Genomic DNA, 17,470 nt, shown 5'->3' with positions numbered 1-17,470 from the left:
AGCACACTGTTACTGGCTTGCCTGAGGCACCCAGGCAAACAAAGACCCTCCAGTTAGGCAAGGCATTCCAAGGGTTTAGAGATTACCTCTCAGAAGCCAAGGGGAAAGGCCAGGGCTCTTTTGTTCAGGGTTAAATTCTTGACTACATAATGTCTACTTTCACTTAAGTTATCAAAATAAAGTTTATGTGTAAAATTGACATTAGGAATCTTGCTGTCCACATGTAACTTCTAGAGATTAGATTTTAAATGATTCTCACAGTTTGTTTTACATTTAGAAGATTCTTAGCAGAGATTAAATCATCATTACCAGCACATGACACAGAAACTATCTTTGAAATAAGACTTTAAACTTCAATTATCATAGAAATTAAAGTATATTAACATTGGAAATAAACACCAGTTTCAAGTAATTATTCCATAGCTAAGGCTCAATGCATATTAAACCAATCCCTTTTTGAAAATTCTGGAGTTGAAAATGTCCTTAAAACATTCCTTTAAAGATGCTCTAAAATTAAAATAGCCAGCCTTAAAAAAATCAGTTTTTAAAAATAGTTCTCCTGGGACTTGATAAGCCAAGTTTTTTTTCTTTTTTTCTTTTTTTCTTTTTTCTTTTTTCTTTTCCTCAGAGGGAAAGGACATTTTATAACTAAGTTGTAAACCATTAACAGTATAGCATTATAATTGAAAGGCTGACATAGTCCCAACTATAATGGGGAAATCTGCATCACTTTATCTCTCAGTTGCTACAGAGAGATACAATCAAGTACTAAAGACATTATCTGATCCTTTGGCAGGTGAGGAGGGGCAGTAATCTTGTTCACATCAGTACAATTTGATTCTCTCAGAAATACCTCTAGCTATACAACATTCTGTGCATCCACATATGAATATTCTATCCACTTAAAAGAAAATAGAAATCCCCCATTCTTTCTTCAGACTTCAAAATTGGCCACAGAGATAACTCAAATGTGCTTCCCCCTCATATATTCAGAAATAACCAGCTCACTCTTTGAAAAGAACTGTGAATACCAAGATATAAAACAAGCAACCAAACATTACAGAATAATCCCAACGTTTCTGTTTCAAACGGTACTCACACTGTATACCATACTCCTACTAGGTACAGGGGGCATTTTATTTATATTTATCCTACATACAGGTGGCATTTTATTTCCATCTCATTTTTTTTTCTTCCAACTTGCATTTTATTATTTCTATTCCCTCTATTCCCTCTGGGAATTTCTATTCCCAATGTAGTTGTTACTACATTGTAAGTTCTTTTGAGGTTAGAGGTCATGAATTAAACATCCCATGCATTTCCACAGGGGAGAATAGGTCTTTATAAGCTTCCTTAAATAATGTTGCTAAAATATTATTATTCATTTAACCTACCTACAATATGGCTATTAAGCAGTGTTTTCTTCCAATTTCTTCCTCAGTGAAATGCTTGGTGCAGTTTGACACCCTGTTCTGGTTGTGTATCCGGGGATACCATTCCTTGTTGTATCTTAGACTCTGACGCCTTTTCTGATCATCAACTCAATGCCTAATGAGATTAGCAGAAAATATCCATATATTATGCTTCTTCTGCAAGAATTGCCTTTTAAGAGCATAACTCTCAAAAGAGCAGAAAGTGTAATGCGGACGAAATTATTTTAAAAACCCTGTCCTCTATTCTACAAAGGAAATAAATTTCAAAAATGTGACTTCCCCAACATCTGTTCCATAACCAGCTAAGGCCGGCCAGCTTGCTGACAAAGACTCGAGCTGCCAAAAGTGCCCTATGTGTGGGAGGAATGGCTGGCTTCCAAACAGGAGTGGATCAAAAAGGAGGGCAGAGGACAGCAGGGTGAGGAAAGGGTGCCAAGCTCTCTCAGGAATCGCTTGCATATGTACATTTGCTTTGTAACTGCAGGATGGTTTATTCCATTTCAGAGGGTGAATTAAAACGCAAGAGATGGTGAGAGATGATACTTCATCTCAATGGAAAATAAAATGAGGTACAGATGGTGAGGATCTGCTTGTCTTCTATTACCTGGAGTTATAAAGGTGGTAGTTTGTCACTGAATCACCCTACTTGGCTGAATACATACAAATCACTGTAGGCGATTTTAATATTTTGGGTAATTACTCTTCTCATCCTCTAATCTCTCAAATGATTTCCAGAGTAAAAAATACCATTCTTATAGCCAGAAAATAGAATTGTGCTGACTCAGGTTTAGGAGATAAAAAGTAAAATGGAAACATTCATTCAACATAACATTCAAGATCTAAAAAAAATATAGTATAGAAAGGGAAAAAAACTCCACACTTTTATTGAATCTAGAAAAGTTCAGTAAATGTTTTCATTACACAAATAGGCAATTAGTAGTGCACTACATGGTGAAGACTGAAGAATAAAAACAGTTATGTTAAGTGTGACATAACACATTTGCCTGCAGAAGAATCACTGTGGAAGGCTGGAATATTTTATTTTCTATGACTTTATTCTTATTTCATTTATCCTTAAATATGAAATAAAATATTTAATTATGAAATAATTCAAATACACAGAACAAGACAACAAATAATATCAGACAGACATATAATCACTATTTATAAAATGTTAATAATTGCCATAATGGGTGTATGCGTGTGCTGTGTGTATACATTTATATATATATAAAACTGTTGTGTATAGGTCCTATTAATATGTTGCTATATCCATTAAATATAAATATGTTGGTATTTTTTACATAAAATATATTGCAATATATCATAAAACAATATTTTTACAAACAGTTAACTTGTCCATCTTTTGCCCATTGATTTTCATTGCCATCTTCATCATACTCCAAGTGCCAATATACATATGGCTCTTTTTCTTTCATCTTTATAAATTTTCTTCTATCTGCCTCTCTATCCTTAGGCCATTACCATACTGAATAACTGACTTTATAATAAACTTTATTATCTAACCTGGCAAGTTTTGGCATTTATTTTTCTTAATGAAAATTATTTCATCTTGAACCAGTTCATCTTCTATATGAACATTTGGATCAGTTGGCCTGATTGCATTGTAATTATGAGACAATTTGGGGGCAAAAATGATAGCTTTGTGACAGAGCTTTATGAATATTTTTATTTTTATTTAGATATTCATTATGGGCTTTAATAAAATATGATACTTTTTTACAAAATTTGAGTAATTTTGTAAAATTTATCCTAAAAGACTTTAGCTTTGTTGCTATTAAAATTAGTTTTTTTTTAAAGTAACCTTTTATAATTTTTTTTCTAGTTTATATCCAACAAACTTGCTGATCACGTTTTATAGTTTTTAGGGTTTCTCTGATGCTGTACACTGAAAAAGATCACATCATCAAAGTTATATGACAATTTTGTTTCCTTTATTACATTTTATATCATTTTCATATTTTTTCAGCTGAATTGGATTTCCAGTATAATGCAGAAAGGTAGCAGTGATAGTAGACATTGACTTTGAACGGAAGAAATATTTTATGATTTCACTATGTTCTAATATGCACACTGTAAGATTTTGCTAAGTTTTATCTGGCAAAACTTTGAATGGATCAGGTTTCATGTATTTTTTTTTTCCTTTTGATCCTTGTAGTTTGGAAGTCATACATTCTGTTTACCACTAGGTCTTTAACAATCAATCTTGACCTAATAAGGTGTAATGTTTTCAAGAGCTCAAAGTTTCCCTTTATTCAGTGCTTTAAATCTGATCTCTGAGCATTTCAGCTCCCCTTTTATAACTACCCAAATTACCATTATTTTTATATTGATTTTGGTGGTTATTATTTATTTAAATTTGTTTGCTCAGTATCATGTTCTTATTTTTTTGAGACTTTGGTTTCCTTCTTACTTAACTATACATTTCTTATAATGCATTAGAATTTGTAAATGGGTGATGCCAATGTTTGTTTTAATTAAAATGTTATCTCTACATTTAATTAAAATGTAATCCACCCCTCTTCTTGAATACTGGTTTACTTGAGTATAGAAATATAATAAGTGTTTTATTTTATTCATTATAATTTGAAACACTAGAATTTCAGTTTGGTCACATTTCAAACATGCTTTCTTTATTTTTCATGGTATTAAATTATACCTTTTGATTTTTATTACCTTTTGTATTACTTTCATCATTTTATGCATACTGATTTTATACTTACCAGATTGGTAATTAGCCCAGATCCTTCCATACTAATTACTGTGATTCTACCTCTTGATGACTTGTTTTCTCATGTGGCTTTTAAATTTTAAAATTTCACTTATTTTTAACAAAGATTATTATTCTCAGGGTCTTATATAAGTTGAGTCTGCCTCTGCAGCATGGCTTCATTCTGCTTCTCCCAGAGCCCTACAGATTCCATGGACACGGATATAGTTACTGTGTTATTTTCTTAGCTTGAAGTGTCTTTATCAAGTGAGCAGAGTAGGTTGCAACCTCACAATCAGATAGCACAGGGTTGAGATATCTATTTTTTACAAAAAAAAATTTATATTTTTATTTATAATCTTTTTTAGAAGAAAAGCTTTTTTGCCATTTCCCTGGGCAAAGGTTGCAGGTTGGAATAGATAGTTTGCTAACCCAAGTTTTTTATTGCTATTTGTAATAGAAAATTCTGAGGCTATGATTCATCTGCTTCCTTGACAATAGCTCTGTGTTCCCATCTCTAACAACAACTAACTATTGAAATTGATGGACATCTCCCTGACTAACATAAACCTTACATTGAAAAAGTCACTATAAAAGAAAATCCAAAGACTCTTCTTTGGTTTTTATATCTAATATTTTGATCTTACTAAGATTTATGTGATGATGTAGTTGGAAAAATTGTGGGAATAAATGACTAGGTGAGACAATAGAAACAGGAATGTTTAATATAAATAATAAATAAGAGTTTAAAATGAATTTAAAAAATAGTGAAAGAAAATGTTCTTTCTTTCTGAAGCTTAAGATATCAGACTGATCTGCTATAAAAATGTCCTAAATGGAGCTGGATAATAGGAATATAATTAAGAAACTAACATTTGGGAAGATAGTTTATATGAATATGCATACTTGAATATTCCTTGAATATTATTAAAAATCTATGCTAATAATTAATTTTAAAGGAGAAATAAAATAAATGTCTTCAAATCTGGATTAATCAACTAAAGCCTTCCCAGCCACATCTGATATACTTTTAGCTCTACAGGGTTTCATTTCCCAGAACCTTGTGACTACAGACGTGCTATAAATGGATGGGTATACAATATTATTTAATATATGTCTGGTAAAATCGGGTATATTAATGCTAAAGTTTACAAAATGCATTAAACTGTGAGGTACAATGTGAATGTGCTCTTATGAGGGAGATTAAATAATGTTCTTTCAGAAGACTTAATATAAATTGGGCCCAGAAATAGAAAGCGGCAATCATATACCCTCTTTTCCCTACCCCTTTAACTACATAAATTACTGATGACAAAGTGTGCTGACACCTGCAATTGAATACAACTGTGCCAAGTACAGCAGTTTTCCCTCTCTAGCAACTTCATCTTCTTCCTCTTCTCCTTCTCCTTCTTCTGATTCTCCTTCTTCTAATTGTTGTATATTTTCAGATGTATCCAATCACAAAAATTATACTTCTGAAGGATAATTATTTTGGGTTTTTTTGTTATTTAATATTTTTATTGAAGTATAGTTGATTTACAATACTGTATTAGTTTCAGATGTACAGCATAGTGATTCAATATTTTTACAGATTATACTCCATTAAAAGTTATTACAAGATAATGGCTATAATTCCTTGTGCTATACAATATATCATCACTGCTTATCAATTATATATATAGTAGTTTGTATTTCTTAATCCCATACCCCTAATCTGCCCCTCCTCCATTTTCTCTCCCTTTGGTTACCATTAGTTTGTTTTCTGTATTTTGTTAAGTCTGTTTATATTTTGCATATACGTTCATTTGTATTATTTTTTAGACTCCACATCTAAGTGATATCATACAGTATTTGTCTCTCTGTCTGACTTATTTCACTAAAAGCATAATATTTTCTAGGCCCATCCATATTGCTGCAAATGGCAGAATTTCATTCTTTTTTATAGCTGAGTAATTTTCCAGTGTATATATATACTACATCTTCTTTATCCATTGTCTGTTGATGAGCACTTGGCCATATCTTGGCTATTTGAAAATAGTGCTGCTATGAACATTAGGCTGCATATATTTTTTTGCATTAGTGTTCTTGTCTTTTCTGGATATATACCCAGGAGTGGAATTGCTAGATCATGTGGTAGTTTTATTTTTAGGGTTTTTTTTTTAGGAACCTCTGTATTGTTTTGCATAGTGGCTGCACAAATTTACATTCTCACTAACAGTGAACAGGGTTCCCTTTTCTCCACATCCTGTCCAATATTTGTTATTTTAGACTTTTTGATGGTAACCATTCTGACTGGTGTGAGATGATATCTCATTGTTGTTTTGATTTGCATTTCTCTAATAATTAGTGATGTTGAGCACCTTTTCATGTGACTGTTAGCAATCTGTAGGTTTTCTTTGGAAAAATGTCTATATAGGTCTTCTGCCCGTTTTTTGATTGGGTTGTGTATTTTTTGATATTGAATTGTATGAGTTGTTTGTATATTTTGGATAGTAACCCCTTGTTGCATTATCATTTGCAAATATTTTCTCTTATTTGTTATGTTGCCTTTTTGTTTTGTCAATGGTTTCCTTTCCTGAACAAAAGCTTTTAAGTTTATTAGGTCCAATTTTTAAATGTTTGCTTTTATTTCTTTTGCCTTGGGAGACAGATCCAAAAAAATATTGCTATGATTTATGTCAAAGAGTGTTCTCTTCTAAGAGTTCTATGGTCTTACATTTAGGTCTTTAATCCATTTTGAGCTTACTTTTGTATATGGTGTGAGGAAATGTTCTAATCTCATTGTGTTACATGTAGCTGTCCAGATTTTCCAGCACCACTTTTTGAAGAGACTTCTCCATTGTATTGTATATTCTTGCCTCCTTTGTTGTAGATTAATTGACCATATGTGTGTGCGCTTATTTCTGGACTCTATATTCTGTTCCACTGATCTATGTGTCTGTTTTTGTGCCAGTACCATGCTGTTTTGATTACTATAGCTTTGTAATAGAGTTTGAAATTGAGGAGTGTGATGCCTCCAGCTTGGCATGGGCCAAGTCTCACAGTAAGGTAGTCACAGAAACCCAATAGCCGCCACAGCAGACCTTTCTCTGCCCTGCCTCTGGGGCTAGTCAGCATGCATGCTCTCCTCATGAGAAGAATCCAGGTTTCCCCAGCCTTTCTATTTGTCTCAGATGTACTCCAACCAGTCAAGGGGACTTGTCTCCTCCTTAGAACCTATTTCTCTGAATTCATCCTACATCCACATATCCTAAGGGACAATTTAAAATAATGATACTAGACATCAAAAATAATGATCATCAGTGGTGCAGAAAATTGGCAATTGTAGAAGAATCCAAACTCTCAAATGCTAAATGACTTAGGAAACAAAAACTTTTTCTAAAGTTCAGCATAGAATGCTTGAAAATGTGATTTTCTTAGAAAAAGCATGGTAGTTTCCCATTAGAGTGACTTACTATGACATTGTGAAATGTCCTAATGTGTCTGAATTTGCATATGCAGTGGTTCTACTCTACCAACATGTCCCATTTTATTGCACTTTCCCATGCAGAGGGAAAATCCTGAATTCTCATTTACTTGAGGCTAAAAATTAATGATTTTGGCTCAGTTGCAAAGTAGGCTAGTGAGGTCAGGAATTGAAATCTTTATTTAAGATACTGATTTTTTTTCCCCCTCCAAGTTTCAAAAAGCAATAAAGTGCCTTTATCATTTCCCTCTCTAGGTTAACAATGACAATTCAACAGCAATAAAGACACTACAGAGCTACATTGCAAAGCTGGGCCTCTCCTAAAATTTCTCTCCTAACTTTATTCATCACCAACAAACCTTTCTTTTTGCTTCCTTTTCATTGTTTCCTAACTAAAGTAAGTGCTTGAAGTGCCTTACTTTCTCCCTAGAACTGTGATATATTCAGTAATTTCTGTAGCCGTTGTAAATGATGAAGGAAAAACATTGGTGGGATATTTGAAATGCAAATTATAAATACGTAGTCCTTACAGAAACACAATACCAAGCAAATGCACGAATGATGAAAGCAAAGCATACAGTGACTTTTAAAATATGAATTTTGCTACCTTATAAGCTGAAAAAATGTATTTTATTTCTCAAAGTATTTTTATATGTCTGCTAAGAATACTGTTATGAATGTGTCTATGGCCTTGAAGGTTATAAAGGTCGTTGTGTGGAGTCTGTCAAGGTGACAGTGTCTAATTCCACATTCTGAATATAGAAGGCTCTAAATGAGGAAGTTCTTTGCAGGATAAGGACCTCCAAATCTTTAAATCTTGTCCCGCTACCTTGAGGCTGCTCTTAACCTGAAGGAAATATTAAAATGATCCATACTATTAAAAAATCTCACTCTAGTACTAGTTTGAGCCTTCACTCTGGTCCTTATTCAATCTATCTAGATGCTCTTGATGGGATTATTTTTAAGTTACCTGGAGCCTTTTCACTTAGACTTGAGGAAAACCTCTGCTGCCTACTTAAGACTCCTTCACAATGTCCACTCTGGTTTCAACTTTTGACCTTCAAAGAGTTAATCTTTTAAATGATAATTCCAAATAGGAGAAGTTACAAAATAATTATTTGAATGTAAAAGCTTTTAACGTCTGCGTCTTCTACCAAAACCAAAGAACACACTAGCTCCTTGGCAGAAGTTTCTAGTCAATAACCAATATCGAGGCTGCAAAGAACAAAGAGCTTTATCTGCAGGGTGTCAGGAATTGCAATTCAGGAAACACAAACTCTGGTAAAACCAAAAGTGTTCTAAGGAAGAGAAAGAGTCAGGGTCTTATAAAAAACTACCGGCTGTTAAAGTTGGCTGGCAGGAATTATGATTGACTCTGATACAGGAATGGAAATATTTTGCCTTAAAGGAAAGGCTGTCATGAGTGATTTTAGGGTAAGTGTCTCATAGATATCTTGAGTTTCTGGAACATTGGGAAGATGTTCTGGACGTCTGCATTGGGACAATCAGTTGTCGAAGTTCACATTCCATCCAGGCTGAGCCATAAGTCACACATCCTTGATGGCCTCCTGGCTTCATTTTAGAGAGGTCTCTTAGCCAAAGTGACTCCATTTTGATTTTCCTTTTACATCCTTAGCAGTACCTTGTAAGAGCCCTTTAAGTTGGAAGTTGAGGAACTTAATAGGTGGCAAGGGGAATGGTCATGCTTCCTCTGATGTTAGAGCCTGTGGTCAATAGTCAGCAAAGCCTGAACATGTTCTTGATGTTAGTGTACAGCCTTATAAGGACTGACTGTGTGCAGCATACTAAAATACAAGTATCAATAATACTTGAAAATAATCTCTAATAAAACATTAATACATTTTAAATTTTGCATTATAAACCTTTACTTCCCAGATTAGGGAGTCCAGTAATCACACTCTGGAGAGAAGCAAATTTTCTTTAACTTAATATAAGTTTTAGAATTTAAAAGCAGATTTTGTCAAAAGTTTGATTTATGGATCCTGTTTGAAAAGGTTGAAGATATAAAAAGTATCTTCTTTTGAATATAAAGTTTATAGGAAATAACTATGTGTCAATCATTTTCCTAAATATTTGTTAGAAATATTTGCCAATGTAATACATGAGGATATCTTATAAGAAAACTATTGAGTGTTTTGTGTTTCAGGAAGCCTAAAGTAGCAACAGATTAATTAATATTAAGGATGAGAAAAACTATTCAGAATCTAGACTTATTATAATATGCAAAGTGGTAAACCTTTTTCTGTTTGTTTTACTATCTTCTTGCACATGAATAAAAGTATATTGATTAAACTTTGTCATCAGCCCTACAGTGTTTTGCTCTGCCTTTCCTTTCCCAAATTAATTTCTTTTTCCTGTAGCCCCATTTCATCTTCATCATTACAGATTTATTTTTGCATAATTGTTAATTTGATCCATCCTCCAACATTTCTTTGACATTTTGTACAATATCAGACTTTTTGCCCATGGCTCAGCTCAAACCTTATGTAAATATTTCTAAGTACATAAACCCTCAGAAACATATAACACTTAGAATTTTATAATATTATTATGACACATAATAATTAAATTCAAATCGTTATGTTTAACATTACACATTTTAGAAACTCTAAGCTTACATTCAGAAAGTCTGTGAAAACAAAGCCCAGAATAGCCTGTGTTGGCATTTATCACCATCGATTTTTAAATTAGCAGGTGTCATTTTGACTTGAGTTTTGAATACTGAATACTTGAATGTTCCTTGACTGAAATCACATGAAAATCTGGTTTGATACTCTAGAAATACAGCTCCGTATTAAGTGTGTGTGTATGCCAGAAAGAGGGACAGAGGCAGAAAGAGAGAGAGAAAGACTGACTTTCATATTCGCCTTTCCAAGGCAAGAATTCTACCCGGATTTCTTTACTGCATGGAAGGCAGAGTGGACATCCTGAGGACGAGCTCACCTGAAAAGGAGTGGTCAGAAGGACTGAGCTACACACTCAGATGTGCTTTTTATTCCTGTCTCACTGACCACATTATTACTCCTCCCTCACGGGGACTAGACGAGGGCCTTAGAGACCAACTTCCCAAGTATTCAAAAGTTCTTACTCTAGGAATAAAAACAGGAAGGTAAGAAGAGGGCAAAAGTAGTTCCTCCTACTCTGGGTATATGCTGTTGACATAGCTTCTATAAACTTTATTATAATACCTGAGCCTGATTTATAACCAAACCTCTGTGCTTCTCAGGCTGCTATAACTGTCTCACTAGCAACATCCAGGGGCTGTTATAAGACTCAAATGAACAGTTTAAGATTTGTCTTCCCCAGAGCAAACAGCATAATGATGCTACATAAACTACATATATTGGAATCTATAATCCCTCAGATACATCTTCTTTTCACCTTAAACACATAGTATGTTGACTTTAAAGATAAGAAAAAGAAATATCCTATAAAGTCATTCATCTTCTTTCCCCCTTGATTCTCAGATTTCTATTAAGAGATGCAGAGATTTCTAGATGATAGAAAGCAGTGTATATGATGTGTTCAACTTCAGAGTTACAGTTCAGTTTTCATGATGAAACCTTATAGATGGAAAATGGTTACATAAAAATCATATGGAAAATGTATTCAGTGAAAGGAGACAATATACTGGAAAGTAAAATTCATCACAATCAAAACCTTTTATCTGCAATGAGCAAACATCAGTAGGTAGGATAGAACTGAAGATTATATTTGATTATATTTTTTCACACACGGAGCCAATTAATATGTACAAAAGTTGTTCTTCATTTTATACAAGTGGTTTCTTTGTCACTTCTCTTCCTTCTTGTCCTTGATTCATTTCAATAATGTCCATTATGAGGAAAGCAAATTAAAAGACTTATGCTATTGCAAAGGTTTGACATAAATTATATTTTTGAAAAAATGCCATGTTTTATTCATTAATACAAGCATTAACATGACAAACTTGGAAGTCTCCTCAGTAGAATTTTTGAACTTAACAGCTTGTAAAGAATAACCACATTGGTATTTGTTCAAACATTTGTATATAATTACTAGATTTCCTAATTGAGTGTCTAGCTTTTTTAAATAACTGTGAAAATAATTCAGATGCATAAGGTTAAAGTGGAAAATTTTTTAAAAAACAGATTGAGAAAGATTTACAAATAATGTTTACTTACTGGTTGATTATTAGGAAGGGGATTATATGATTTCTGACCATAATTTATGTGATGAAAATAAAGGATCAAAATTCACTTAACTAGAAACTTTGTAGATGATTAAGGGAACATTACAATTAAGCTAGATACAAAAATATCATATTGTTTTGTGTGATATTTTTCCTTGGCAAGACCCATGACACAATCAACTCATTTCAAGATTGGCGAGTAAGTTTCAGCAAGTTTGATAATAAGAAACTTAGGTTTCATCAAGGGCAAGAATTCCCCCTTCAAGCTAGGAAAACTGAAGTCAAAAATGTTTAAGTGACTTACTCAAAGTCCAGGAACTACTTAGTAGCAGAGTCAAGAGTACAGCACAGTTCTCCCGATGCCAGTGCTAGTCAGCAATGTTCCCACCACAGGCTGTTATCTTAAGCCTGAAAGAGTACAAATATCTTTAAGCTGATCGCTAAGAAGGATCCTTCAGAATAGATTGTTATACTTAAACTAAGCACTTCTTAATTATAGGTAAAGCATGTAACTTCCTGTGTTGCCAGCAGAAATCTCCGTTTTCTATCCTGAGACTCTCTTGGTGAATTATTCAGTTGTTAATTACAAGTACATTGATGCAACAGAACTCGTGTGTGGAGGGAGAGTTTTAGGAACCATAATCCGTTTGTAAGTGAGGCTTGAGGTTCTTTTCACATGGCAATTTACACAATAGTGGGAAAGATGGCAATTTTCCTTGTTAAACAGTGTGTATAGAGAGGTGTTGATGGAGATTTTTAAGGGAATTGAGCGATTCCAACCAGCTTCTTGTTGCTGAGCTCTTAGTCGAGGTGAGTAGACTGTGGAAGTTCTATTAGAATAGGTAGCTTCCCTGACCTTCCTGTCTCCTCTTTACCTAACCCCTGCTATCTCTCTCTTGCCTCTAAATCTTCTGATACACACACCCCCTCACACACACACACACAACTCTCTCTTTTGCAGAGCTTTCTGCTCTTCTTTTCTGAGGTCAAAAGGCTATCATTCTCTCGCTCTGAACCAAATTGTCTATGTGAAGAGTGTGCAATTTTTACACTAGTTGCATTTCAAGGATGTGTGAAATCTTCCACAGAGTCTGGCCCAAGATCAGCAAGACTACTTTGTTGTCAGCTTGTTCACCATGATTGATCTTAAGGAGAATTTTCTTCTATCAGCCAGAGAGGAGGATCATTTGGCTGATTTATTATTATGGCTCATCACCTTGAAAGTTTCCTTAAAAGACCTTTCTGTGTGACATGTAATCTCCAACAGTGAATGTATTTTACATGACATCTGCAGTTTGATACATACCTGGAATATAAACTGTTTTAAGATTTTAGTTAATGTTCTACATTGCACAAATTGCTGTTTTAGCATTTATTGCTGGTCATATTTTTCTCTTTAGTTGCTTTGGGCCTAGCTAGGTGATGTGGCATGATCAGCTTACCTTTCCAACACAATTCAGATGAAATCTGTTGCACATTGTTTAATTTAAGGTCTTTCACATGGATAGAATGTATCTAAAATTATGTAGAAAATATGCAACTCTACAGAACTCAGACAAATTGAGTAGATGACCTGATCTTAAGAATAAATATTTCATCTCCCTCATAGACCAGCCATCATAACAATTCTCTTCAGGGCATTATATCAATTAAAATGCCTTAATATTTTTTATATTCTGTTATATAGTTTCAGGTAAAGGGATGGTTGATAATACATTTATATTAATCTGTTTTCACTTATTGCTATCAAAATACAGAAATTCTTTAAAAATAGTAAGACCTTATAAAAATTGTTACCAAAAGGCTGGTACATAAAAAAATTAACATAGATAATTAGAGCTTTTCAGCAGAAAGAAATTTTAGGAGGCTAACCTTCCTGTCACATGGATGGAGAAACTGAAGACATAAATAAGTTCACACAGTGAGATATAGGACCACAGGTGCAATGCATATCTCTTCACTTATAACATTTAAATAATTTAATAAATTATACCATGAATAATATATATGCAGGTATAATATACACATATACATAAATATGTATATTTTTCATAGTATACGATATATATTGTACATAATATACTTAATGTATTTTGGTATATATAAAATAAAATGTATATAGTATATAATTTAAAGTAATATATGTATATATATATAACTATAGGAACACAATTCACATTTCATGTATCATTCTCTTTTAATATATTCACATTGTACTAATATGCTATACAAAATGAATGTGTTTGGAAAGGGAACCCAAGTCCATTGGATAAGCATTATGTGAATATGGATACCTATTAGAAACAGCTTACCTCACTCTTTATTGTTTATTTCTAGTAAACATGTAACTCTTTACTAAATTGCTCAGACCATTTGTTAATGATTAATTAACAAAATAAGTGATACATTACAGGAAGGCAGACATTAACTAATAGTTTGAGCTCTTCAAGTTTTAATTATGCATTTTAAGTCATTTAAATCTAATTCTGGTATTCTACTGTATTTTAGTTGCAAAGTCAGTCTCAATTTCATTTCTAGCTATGTTTGCTTTGGTAAAAGAGTTTCAGGACTTAGAGTGTATCTATATTGAATATTAGTTGTTTAAACTTAATTTTAAAAATTTGATCTAAAATACCAGTGTGACTCAAACCGCAATTCAATTAAAGTGAGTGCAAAAAAAAAAAAGATACACTTTTGACCATTGATGGACCACTTTTTTCAAAAATGAAAGAAGAGAAAATTCAGTCACTCTTCCAAAAATCAAGAAAACACTGTACTTGTTATCCACATTTTCAAGATCATTCTATTATCTAATTATTTTTTGTCAGTTCTTAGACACCCAGAATATGTAGTCCATAAAAGACCTTTGTGGAAAGTTAAACCAAATCCATTTGGATTTGAAAGAACAAACCCATATCATTAAAAGGGAGAATTTGATAACATGGAGAGACATTCAAGAAGAAGGGTCAGGATACTTGAAACTACAGAAATTTAATTAGCTGCCTTCACACATATTTTTCTTATGTTAAACTTCCATGAAAAAATGAATTAATCATATATACAATGGAATATTACTCAGTCATAAAAAGAAATGAAATTGGGTCATTTGTAGAGACATGGATGGACCTAGAGACTGTCATACAGAGTGAAGTAAGTCAGAAAGAGAAAAACAAATATCATATATTAATGCATATATGTGGAATCTAGAAAGATGGTACAGATGAATTGGTTTGCAAGGCAGAAATACAGACACAGATGTAGAGAACAAATGTATGGACACCAGGGGGGAAAGGGGGGGGGTTGTGGGATGAATTGGGAGATTGGGATTGACATGTATACACTAATATGTATAAAAGAGATAACTAATAAGAACCTGCTATATAAAAAATAAATAAAATAAAATTCAAAAACATGAGTTGATCAAACAGAACTAAGATTTATTCTATATTTCTTTTTTCATGTGATTTTAAAGCATAGTCTCAAAACCATAAAAATATTGGAAATAAGAAAATGTTTCACAACTAGGAGTTTTATTGTATACTCTTGCACAATAAGTATTTCATGAAATTTTATTAGACTACAGTCCCTCTATTCTTTGGAAATTGTAGTTAAAACCAAGTTCAACATCATTTTAAAAATACACCAGATTACTACATTTGACAATGTACAATCATAAATTTCAGCACTTATTGAAAAATCACTATACATTTCCAAAACCAAGAAATTGTGTTCTATGAACATGAAAAAAATTATCAGTAAATAGAGACAGAGGCTGAAAAAGACAGAAGGATGTAGTTGGGAGACAGGGACATTTAAGCACCTATTACAAATATGCTCAATTTTCTCAACATGTCAAAAAAATGAACATAATCAGAAAAAGGTGAAGTGAAGTTGGCAAAGATTTCTCAATAGAAAAAGAAAAGAAAAAGTAGGTAAATTGGACTTCATCACCTTTCAAAATGCCCTTCTCTGAAAAACAATGTTAACAAAATGGTATTTATATTATTTAATTACAGTTTCAATTTAAAAATACTGTAGAGTATGTTAATAATTGACATTTTTAAATTTATTTTTTCTATAACAAATTTTTGCTAATATACATATATATTTTGATCTTCATAAAACTCAGGAACAGTTTACTTAGTATGAGCTTAATATTTTGCTTCTATATAGCATCTTCTCTGTGTATTTTCATCTGTGAGTGGTGTGCAGAGTTGATACATTTTGGTCCACAAGGCAAGTTTGCTCTTATCTATACCATTGTGTGAACCAGAAGTTCTTCAGTGTAAGATCTTATACCCTGAAAAATAGAGTACGTGAAGAATTTTAATATCCAAAATGATGGCTTCCAAATTATCCCTTGTTTCTGCCCTGCCTACAAAACTTAATTTGGAAGAGTTTCCCCCCAAAGTAATGCATCACACTACCAATTCACTCTTATTCCTTGCTTAATATTTTTTCAGAAAGTTTCATCTTCCAAAAGATGAAAGGTGAAGATGCAATGATCATCTGGCATCAGCATTTTTGGCTGATTGTAAAATGCATGGGCATGAAGTAGAGAAACACATGTCCAAAGTTCTGTTTGGTTCAGGTAGTGTTATTATAAATGTCTGGTAAAAGTGGGGCAGGAAATTTGAAAGTATAAAGTACATTTGACTGAATTTCAGACAGTACTGTTCTTGGATTTTGAGCAACCAATTTAGGTAATCTCTATTTATTTAATTCCTCCCTGATTCTAATGGTAGGAAAATTCTAAGTCTTAGTCTCTGATACTCCTTCTTGAGTTTATCTCTTATTGTATGTTGTCAGTGGGAAGTGTGTGAAAAAAAGCTGAAAAGATCTTTGGATGGATTTGCTGGCCAGACATGATTTTATGCTAGATATTGCATCACTTTTTACTGTTAAAAGCAAGACATTTATTTAAAATATTTATGCATCTTTGAGTTTAGTATATCATTATCAGTGAAAAATCTGTATTCTTTCAAGCTATTCTTGAAATCAAACTTTTCTCTATTTGTTTAAAATGCATCCTATACTATTCTGGTCCATGACTTTTCAATTTTATTTTATTTTATTTATTTATTTATAACTTTTCAGCTTTCTGATGCAATTGTAGAAGGAACCCTCATATGGAAAAGAATCACTATTTGGTTTAATAATATTAAAATTACATTATGAAAAGTTTCATACATATGTATTTCTTCTATTAAATTAAATGGGCTTGCAATGGCTAAAACATTCTGAATATATTACTTTAAAGAAATGTCTTGTCTTGCAGGTTTGAGTTAAATATGTACAAAATTTCTTTGGAATAAATTTGCAAAATAAGTGTCTTTGGCACAGAATTTTGGGTATTGGACCTAATCATAAATTAGTGAATAATGACTATTTTGCTGAAACATTGGTAATACTATTTAGCACTAATATGTCATGAACATTTTGGCAGGAGACAAGAATGACTGGTTTTGTTGAATCTAGTTTGAATTGATTTTTTACAAAATCTCATCTTGATTTTCTTTTCCTATAATTAGTTGTTTAGGTAATTTCACTCAAGTTTATTACAAAAAAATGCATTAACAAAAATAAAATGACTTGTACTTATACAAATCTTGTTTCTTTGAGGAACCAAATGATATTGAAAATGCTTT

The sequence above is a fragment of the Mesoplodon mirus genome (genome assembly GCF_964341445.2).
Source record: "Mesoplodon mirus genome assembly, chromosome: 13".
NCBI lineage: Eukaryota > Metazoa > Chordata > Mammalia > Artiodactyla > Ziphiidae > Mesoplodon > Mesoplodon mirus.
The sequence above is the reverse complement of the archived record's forward strand: the minus strand, read 5'-3'. Positions refer to the sequence as shown.